Genomic DNA, 10098 nt, shown 5'->3' with positions numbered 1-10098 from the left:
TTGTTTATTTGAACAAACCAGTTTGTTTGGTACGTCAATATATTACATTGAAATCGATCACTTGTTAAATCAAACAAACAATCAGCCACATATGACTGTTATCTGATGATAATTATACAAATATCATTTATTACAGAACTTAGGTATTGATTTTATACTAATACTGTCCACATCGGCAAAATCGTTTGGATAGTAACATTATAACATTAACAGCTATCACCAACTGTCACTGATATACACTTAGATAATTATTTGCTATTTACGATTGTAATTTGCTGATCAGTAATTAGCCGGTGCAGAGAGTCAATAATGTATGTTAAGCCACAGGAGAGTTATTTATTTATAGGAACGGATGATATTGATAGTTACCTTCCAATTTGGCTAGACAGAAAAGATAAGATAAGAAAGGAGGAACAGTTAATGATCTAAATAACATAGCTTAAGTTATGAAATAACAATTCATCGTAAAATTCTATCCCCCCCCCTTTTTCTTAGGAAAGGAATTAGGTTCCAGTACTTTCTCAACAAATGGAAAGCGAGTATTAACGCCTAAATTTACATTTCCCAGAGAAGGACGTGATGTTGGAAAAAGATTCTCCAGAAACTTAAGAGAAAATTATCAAGGATGGGTTGCATTTCTAAATTTCTGTTTAACCTCGTTCACGCCGGTTTCGCGTTAAGGGTTTGACTGATTTTATGCGTGGTATGACCAGCCCTTGAATTAGTAGTGTTAAACTTTGTTTTACTTCTGTTCTGCGTTTGTCAGGCCTTATAATGATCCTATGGTAGACGCCGTGAACTTTTTTGTTTGCGGTCTTGGACGAGATTCAGTCGCGATCAGGAAGTAGAGAAAGTTAGCATTGCTAAATTGAATATTCCTCGTCAGCTGTAACCAGCAGATCACAGGGGCCAGTTATGGAAGTCTTTACTAATAAAATTGTACCGAAAGCACGAGTTGAGCTCAAAATTCAAAATAAGGCATAAAAGTAGACTTAAAACACAATGATGACATGGATGTCAGCGTAAATTTGATTGGTTGAAACTGTATTATTGTAAGAGAAAGCGATTTTCGATGGGGATTTCAGAAGTACTCCTTCATAACATCGGAGTTTTGCTACGCCTCGTCCAGCACTACAGCTTCTCAGCAAATTTGATTTCACATGCTCTCGTGTGTTTTCCAGTCCTGGATGCCAAATGTTTGCTTTGAACATGAGATTATTGAGGCTCCAATGATTTTTCGTTGTTCTGCTTCGCTGTGATGATAACCTAACTCTGTTTTTACAACACTTAATCGACATGCACTCCGAAAAGAGTAAACAATTCATACGCGGACCGGTTGTAAATAGGATCTTAGGCACTAAAGGAAAATATAATTGTCTTGAGCATGATTATCAAGAATAAGAATTGCGCGAGATAAACTAAATTCAACTTACCAGCTGAGTGATTGCAGAAGTGGCATGTGAATAAAAGTTATAAAAGAAATAAAATTAAAACGTGCATCTGTTTCTCAAAAAATTCATTTGTTTATTGAGAAATGCTATGCACTTTTTCTTTCGTTTATCACCTGTACTTTAGTTAAATATGTTAACGTAATCGCACTGTGAAGGTGCCAATCAAATAGATATACTTTAAATGACAGAGAAACATGTACTTACGTTCTAATCGTTTTTCACAATTGCCAAGGCCAAGGAATAATAATAAAAATACATCAAGTATAGAAAAATAAATAAAATGAAAGTAATTAACTGCTAAGAGAGTTTATATTCATTAATCAGTCGGCTAAGACCTCTGCTCAACAAATAGTTCTGATATGAAACCATTTTCATGATTATGACCTGAATTCTCATAGTTAGTTTCAAGTAACTAACACCTCAATTTCACAGTCTACCACAGATAACATTAAATCTTTTCGTAAACTGTGCCACTGAATCAAAATCGAATCCTTATCTACTTATGGTTCACACTGAATAAATATTTCCACAAGAGCCTAATTCAAAACGGTTTCAACAAGTTTCCAACCATAACTTAGGAAGCAAGGCGAATATCAGAATGCCATGTTTATTGATGATCATAATAATAATATTAATAAAACGAAAATTGTAGCTTTCATTATTACAAAAGTAAGCGTTAGTGACACAAATATGTTACATGACTATTACTGCAGTAGTCAAGACATGTGAAATCCGCCAAATAACTATAAAAAGAAAACATACTTACGATCTGTTTGCCCGTTAAGGTAGGAAATAAGAAAAAGAGATATGTTAGTTAGTGAGGCACATTTTTTTATTGCCTACATTGTCCTTCAGTTTGGTATCGTGAAGTAGAAGTGTCTTTTTAATGGATCAGCCGGTAGTATGACTACGCGTCTTATTACACTTGCCACAACTGTTGGGTATTTCAAATGGTTACCATGTTGGCATTCAATGGGGAAGTCTGACCGTATAACAGTCTTTAACATGCTGTCACCCACCAATTGTAAAAAAGACATTTTGCCAAAATATAACTCTTGGCCGCAATCAAAAATGATGATTGGGGCGAAAACTATACCGGTTCATTGTAGGTAAAGCTTTTCCTTTCACAAATCTACTCTTTCGCAAAAATGATGACTACTCTGAAGAGAGTCTAACACATGATGACTGTCGAATAGTAACTAGTTTGTTAGAAATATAAAAATGAGGAAAGGTAAAGAAAAAGCTACTTACGACCTGTTATGTCAATGAGACGTTGGTGAACCCGATGGAAAAGAAGAGAAAATGAATCAACTGAAATTTACTTTCAGTTTAAAGCCGTTGTGAGATACTGTGTACTAATTGACTGAGTTGGAGGGCCGGTCGGGAAAGTATTTGGCTCGAGGTCATGACCTACGGACCGAGCATATAACAGAGCTCCGAGTGCCACGATCAAAAGTCAAATATTTCCCATCCAGCCCGACCTAACTCAGTCATTACGGATTTTATTGTATGACTTTTTAGTGTTGGAAATTTTTAATTTTTTTTTCTTAAATACCACGCGATAGACCGGCGCGCGCGGAATAACCACAAAAACTATTCTACAATTAATACTTTTCCTTTCTGTTTTCGAGTTAGAACAGGAAACGCACATTTCATCGAAAAACGTGGCATTTGTTTCCATTTGTGCCCTCTGCTGTCACTCATTTTTGGCCACAAAAGCGAACAACGTTTTTCATTTTAATATTTTTTGGACGAGTGCACTAGGGCTGGGCGGCTTTTTCCGGACCGGGAGCCCGTTTATCGGGGTTCTGGTACATAACGAGCCCGTAAAGCTGTTCTGCTTTCCTTCAAGATGGTTTCAAAAGCTTTAAAAATCCTATAATAAAACTATTAGCTAAAGAAACAAAATGGAATACTAAGGTCGCCAGGCTGCTTCTCTCTTCCTAAAATTTTGATTTTAAAATATTGCCTCGAGCCCGTTAAGTTACCGGGCATTTCGAGAAACGGGCGCCGGCTTTCATCAACCTGTCCGGCCCTACACACGTCAGCTTTTCTAGGGAATTGCACGAGCGGAGCCAGACTGGCCATATGATAAAATCGATTAACACGAATTAATTTATGCCTTTGAGCATATTTTCGGACATCAAGAGATTAAATATCTTGCAGACACTAGAGGTTATAAGCTGGATACAAGAGATAATAATTAGTTTACAATCTCTTGCTGACAGCAATAAATGAACCACTTTGAGGTATGCGAAAACGATTGATGTTCTATAATAAAATAATAAAGCGACACTGCTTTCGCTGCCAAAAAAGGAAGCAAAAGATAACAATAAATACCAACTGACTTTTAAAGGGAAAAAAACGTATGATAATGTTTGATATACCTCGCAAAGGTAAGAGAGTCAAAGCATTTTGATTTCAACAGAATAAAAGAAAAGGGCTTCGAGAAGGGTTGTTTGATATTCGCTCTTTTCGACGTTTTGCTCAATAACATGATCTATGTATGAACTAAAATCGTTTCTTACCCGCTAAATTGTCCACAAACCATGATTTTACAGAGGAAAGAGCAACATAAATAAATTGTTAGCTGAATTTAAGTGTTTCATACAAAATAATAATACTAAGACAACAAATTGATATTTTTAAAGACTTGATATAGTTAAAGAAAAAAAATCTATTAATTATAGAATTTTGTTTTCTTTCACCGTATTGTATAACCTAGTTTATGGGTTGCTTAGAGATTCAACGTACCGAAAGGCCAATGATCGCAAAAGGAAAAGGCAAATACCACTACAAAATGGAACTTTCCTACGTGAGTGATTTTATACTTTTCTAACTAAAAGATTGAACATGCTGTGCGTAGGTTATTTAACTCACCCTAAGCAAAACATAAATTCCAGATAAGGTGAATTGTAACTGGATTTTCACATACTAAGCGATCATCAGACTGTGAAATTTTCTGCACGAACAGAATTTAACACTCAAGTTTCAAACTAAAAAATTCAGTAACGGTTCGAACTGCGCTTTCCTTTACTGATCACGAGAAGAAAATATACGTCTTACGCACCCGAAATTTCAACTCACTGAAAAGAAGATCTGACTGGTCAGATTAAAGAAATTAAAGAGACAGTAAACAAACTAGAACACGAATTACAATTAGTCAATGAAACTCAGTTAGCAGTTACGAACAGGCAAAGAGCAAATTCGGCACTACATTTCACTTATTAATTACATTGAATATCAATATAGATATTCAACTTGCCTCAAGTAATTCCAATCTCATAGAAAACAGTATCTTAACTAATAACTATTTAAAAGGAATGAAAATATTACTTACTGTTTTTTTTCGGAACTTGAGTCAATACGCAAGATTTAAAGGAAAATGCAGAAAAAAAAAAGAAAGAAAAGGAAGTAAGTACACTGGAGTACAAACGCAACTTGATAAATACCTACAATTATTAAAACATTACCCCCAAAAAAGAAAATTTTAATCTTCAGATGTTTTGTAAAGGAAATTGCATGATAGCAATCAAAACGTATACTTTTAATATAATGTTCAACACTATCTGTGTCTATGCTATTCTAAGAGCAGCAAAGAAAACACAACTTGAATTGTTTCTTAATGTAATGAATTGTAAAAACCTTGAAATATTTACTCTTTCCTAAATATAATTACTCGACTCGACTTATTTGAAGCAATGTTGTTTAGACAGTAACCGTTATTTCAACTAATTATTATTAAGCAACGGAAACATTACTTTCTTTCTGATTTGTCAAATGGGGGATAGTGCACCAGATTAAAACGAAAATGAAGAAAAAATATTAAGGAAAGTAAAAGCACTAAAGTATCAGAGTATCAACCACAAACTATGGGTAGTCAATGAAACTCAATGATCAATCACGAACAGGCAGGCAAATCTCGTGCCTCATTTCACTTGTTGAGCAGCGTCAATCTAGATATTCTACTTCCTTCGAGCAATTTAAATGTAATAGAAACCATGTGCACCGATTTTAACCATAATCTTTGTTAATGACAAGAGAAAATTATTACACAACGAAAACGTTACTTACACCCTGCTTTGACAAGTGAGGACCAATGCAGCAGATTAAAAAGAAAATGAAGAAAACCAATTAAGAAAAAAAACACTCTAAAGCAAAAGCTACGATTAGTTTATAACATAGAATTGTCAAATGCAACACGAAGAAGATATATCTCATTGTTTATGTGTTTTGTATCACGTGCACAATAATAATTGGGAAGTGGTAGCCTCAATGAAATAAAAAGGAAAAAGAAACGAAAGATGGAAAGCAAAAAAAGCGAAACAACGGCACCAGCACCAGGTCAGATCGCGGACCTCTTGAGGCTGGAGATCTAAATACTTCCACTTTAACGGATCAATTTACTAACACATAATCGCAGTGACAACATCGAGATGAAAAAAAAACACTAGTTGTTCATCTAAACGGTGCTTTCACTCCGATGACAAACCGTGACCTTTCTTTCGTCCTAAGATGCCACTCCCTTGAAAATATATGGAAAATTGGGGTAGGAAGGAAATCCATATGAACCAAATCAAGTTCTGGCTTTTTTATTACAAAATGACAACAGCAGTTTGCCAAATTTTAAGAACGTTGCTACTTAGAAAAGGCAAACCGACCATCTCCGTGATAGAGTGGGCCAATGCATCAAGACTGAGGTTGCGTTACAATGATAGAAAACGATCTGATCAACAAGAAACACAAAAGCGAAAAGTGCCGGAAACTCTCGACTTTTTCCTTAGGGAGTAACAGGGCTAGCACAAGCCGTGGTTGATAAATATGAAACTTTTTCGATTTTCCTCGAATATTTCGATTGAAAAAAATTCAGAAAAGATAGGGGGTACTAAATCGTTTTCGAGTCATTGTGCTCTAATAGAAAGATATGAAATGGTTCCTCGGAGAGAGCTTTTATCTCACGAGAACCACCTGCATTTTTATTTCCTGCCTATTATTGGAATACAGGAACACAAAAACTCGTCGGCATAGCGGTAATGCACGGATTAGATCGATAACTACATACTACGTCTTAAAAGCCGCATTCTTAAAACATAACCCCAGGACTGAATAGCCTCGCTTTGGTACAACTCAGCTCAGTCCGACCGAGTAGTCAGGCATTTTCGCATTTGATGTAGTACTTATCCAAAACGTGAAAGCTGGGGAAAAGAAATAGAACGTGGACGACCATGTAAAACCGTTTATGCGAAATTGAAAGATCAAAGAAGAACACAGCCTTATACTTTACTGTTTCGGGTTCTGAAAAGATTTGCCCGTCTTGCGCGCTCCAAAAGCTAATTAAACACAGGCCTGGAAGGATATAAATCATCTAAATAATGGACCTCAACTTTACATTGAATTTAAATCGGCCCTATGCCAAAATCAAAGAAAAGAAAGTTGGCACCTACCCTCTAATCATTCCAACACAGACATATTTGCACAAGAATGAAAACAAAAAAGATTAAATAGATGAAAGAAACAAACGAAGAAACAGTTACAGAATTTCACTTCTAGCGATCATTTTATACTAATGTCTTCAAATTGCGAGGAACAGAGGGAATGCAATCCTCTAGAATGCAATCCTTTTCGAGAAATAAAAGAGAAACACGACGAACAGTCTTCGCATACACAAAAATGAAACACAACGCCTTGGCATTTAATCCAACTCATTTGATTCATCCCAAAAGGCTCAACGTAATTTTATTGCGGAAAAGGCTAAAATGCATTGGAGTCAGTCAAACTGATATTAAACATTGAATTCACTTAGAAGAAGACATTATTTATCATTAAAAAGATCAACTGAATCAATTCTATATCCCAAACCCGTCCTACTCCCACACCAAGCGTGGAGTCAAATTGTGCTGCTTACAGGAGAACGCTTAGTGTGGTCGAGTAGTGAGCTGGACTTCTTTAACAGTGAGACTCAAATGTAATGGAAAAAGTGAAATGCTTTATTTACTTACTTTCTGTAGTCCAAGGCAGATTTCAAAGGAGAAAAAAGATGAAAAGAAATATTTTGACGAAGTTACTTTCTGCTTAAAAATATTGTTTATTTTATTGCTTGCTTAATATTTTCGCCTGATTCGGAACCATAACAATAAGAAAGACACTGATAAATATATGCAATGAGGTGCTCATGCAGATCATAAATTGTCACTGTCGCTAGAGAAAACGAATCCATAATTCAACCGTTACCAAAAAGCCAAAATAAAAAAAATTGTGGTCATCTGATTAATTTTTGTCCACCAAAATATTTTCAGCTGCCAAGGGGCACTTTTTTGGTTTGATCATTGTGCAAATTGAAACAATTTCGATATTTTATGACATGCTGAGTACACTTACAACTATCAAGAGAAAGTTATCATTATCGAGTAGTCCTTAAAGATAATCTAAAACGTGTTTATCAACATGGCAAGTGTTCAGACGAGCAGTAGGAATAAGTATTTTCCAAGGAGGCTAATTAATGCGAAAGAGGTACTAAAATTACTAAATGAGGAAAATTAACGAGATAAACTAGGTGAAGGACTCCACTAGGCAAATTATTTTCATGATATTGACCTTAAAGTGCCTATGACACGTTTTTTTTTTTTGCTGTTTTTTTTTTTTTTGTTTGATAGCTGTTTAAAATAATTAGCGCCTAGCAAGTTCTCCTTGACCATATTTTTGCGCATTGGAAGTAGCATTTGGCGGCCAAAAAGTGTCTCCATTGAGCACGGACAAAACGTTTATGTTACATATCATAGCTGAGACGTAGAAAACTGTGAAAACACATCGGCAATTATAGTGGAGAAAGGAGAAATCTAAAAGAAAGGGCGAACGTACTACGCGGCCGGAGCACCAAATGATGTTTGCTACAAGAACAATACGCATATAGCGGGAATTTCTATACACTACTTTCCAAAGGATGTAGCTGTTTAGCCAAAATGGACGCGTTTCGATCTTCGATCGCCGATCGGCTTTGTTACAATATGTACGTGATTAAATGCACCATCAATGTCTAACTAGACTGAGATCGAGTTACATCTGTATTGTCTTACAACGCTGTATGCTACCGAATGGTTGATAAAAACGGATCTTGAAACAGGCCTTATCCTCCGTACCGGTTTCGAAGACGGCTGTTACGACACTTATCACTGGTCAAATCACAGGAAGATAACCAATGAATTGAGCTATAGAGAATGCTGACTAAGGGGCCTGTTCCCACACCGTACACGATTGTTCAACATTCTTTTTGGTTGACATTTCGCGAGCGAAGAACGGTGAGCTCCTTAATGTTGTTTATTTCACGCGCTTAAGATGTACTCATAATCCTTGTCTTTCCACATGACTACATTTGCGCTTTCCTTATCATGTGAAAACCCTACCAGTTGTAGTTTCCATCGTATTTTAATAACAGAAATATACCATTTGCAATAAAAGTCAAGTCCTTTCCTGAGCTAACCGATATCCTGTTGCCTGAACGGTGCGAAAGCTCTGACGGATACTGGCACAAACACAAGCTCGAAGCGGCCGTGTATTCTCCTAACCTAGGTTTCCAAAAATCTATTCCACGAGCCATCAATTCCCCCCTGCCCTCAAAAGAGAAAATTCGCAACAGTAGCAATTTCATTGAGATAATAGCACTGCAACAAGATAGATAAAGAAACTCAAATATTATTGAATTAAAAGGTAGCAAATTCCAGTGCTTTGTAAAAAGTCGATGCATACGAAATTTACAGCTTACACTGATGTCAGTTATTTGTCATCGAGCGAAATGGGTCATATGGCAATGCTGCACTTAAACTAGACAAGTTTTCTCCATTGAAATCCTTTAGGGAGTAACAGGGCTAGCACAAGCCGTGGTTGATAAATATGAAACTTTTTCGATTCTCCTCGAATATTTCGATTGAAAAAAATCAGAAAAGATAGGGGATACTAAATCGTTTGCGAGTCATTGTACTTTAATAGGAAGATATGAAATGATTCCTCGGAAAGAGCTTTTATCTCACGAGAACCTCCTACATTTTTATTTCCTGCCTATTATTGGAATACAGGAACACAAAAACTCATCGGCATAGCGGTAATGCACGGATTAGATCAATAACCACATATTACGTCTTAAAAGCTGCATTCTTAAAACATAACCCCAGGACTGAATAGCCTGGCTTTGGTACAACTCAACTCAGTCCGACCGAGTAGTCAGGCATTTTCGCATTTGGTGTAGTACTTATTCAAAACGTGATAGCTGGGGAAAAGAAATAGAACGTGGACGACCATGTAAAACCGTTTATGCGAAATTGAAAGATCAAAGAAGAACACAGCCTTAAACTTTACTGTTTTGTTTTCGAATTTAATTCAGATTATAAGCCGCATAACTTCGATAAACCTTTAAAGCAGGTTTGGAAGCAGGGGTGTTTTAGGGTTCTGAAAAGATTTGCCCGTCTTGCGCGCTCCAAAAGCCAATAAAACACAGTCCTGGAAGGATATAAATCATCTAAATAATGGACCTCAACTGTATATTGAATTTAAATTGGCACTATGCCAAAATCAAAGAAAAGAAAGTTGGCACCTACCCTCTAATCATTCCAACACAGACATATTTGCACAAGAATGAAAACAAAAAAGATTAAAT

Source organism: Pocillopora damicornis, chromosome 5, assembly GCF_964200805.1.
Source record: "Pocillopora damicornis chromosome 5, jaPocDami1.2, whole genome shotgun sequence".
In the NCBI taxonomy this organism is placed as follows: Eukaryota; Metazoa; Cnidaria; class Anthozoa; order Scleractinia; family Pocilloporidae; genus Pocillopora; species Pocillopora damicornis.
This window is presented reverse-complemented; position numbering follows the sequence as displayed.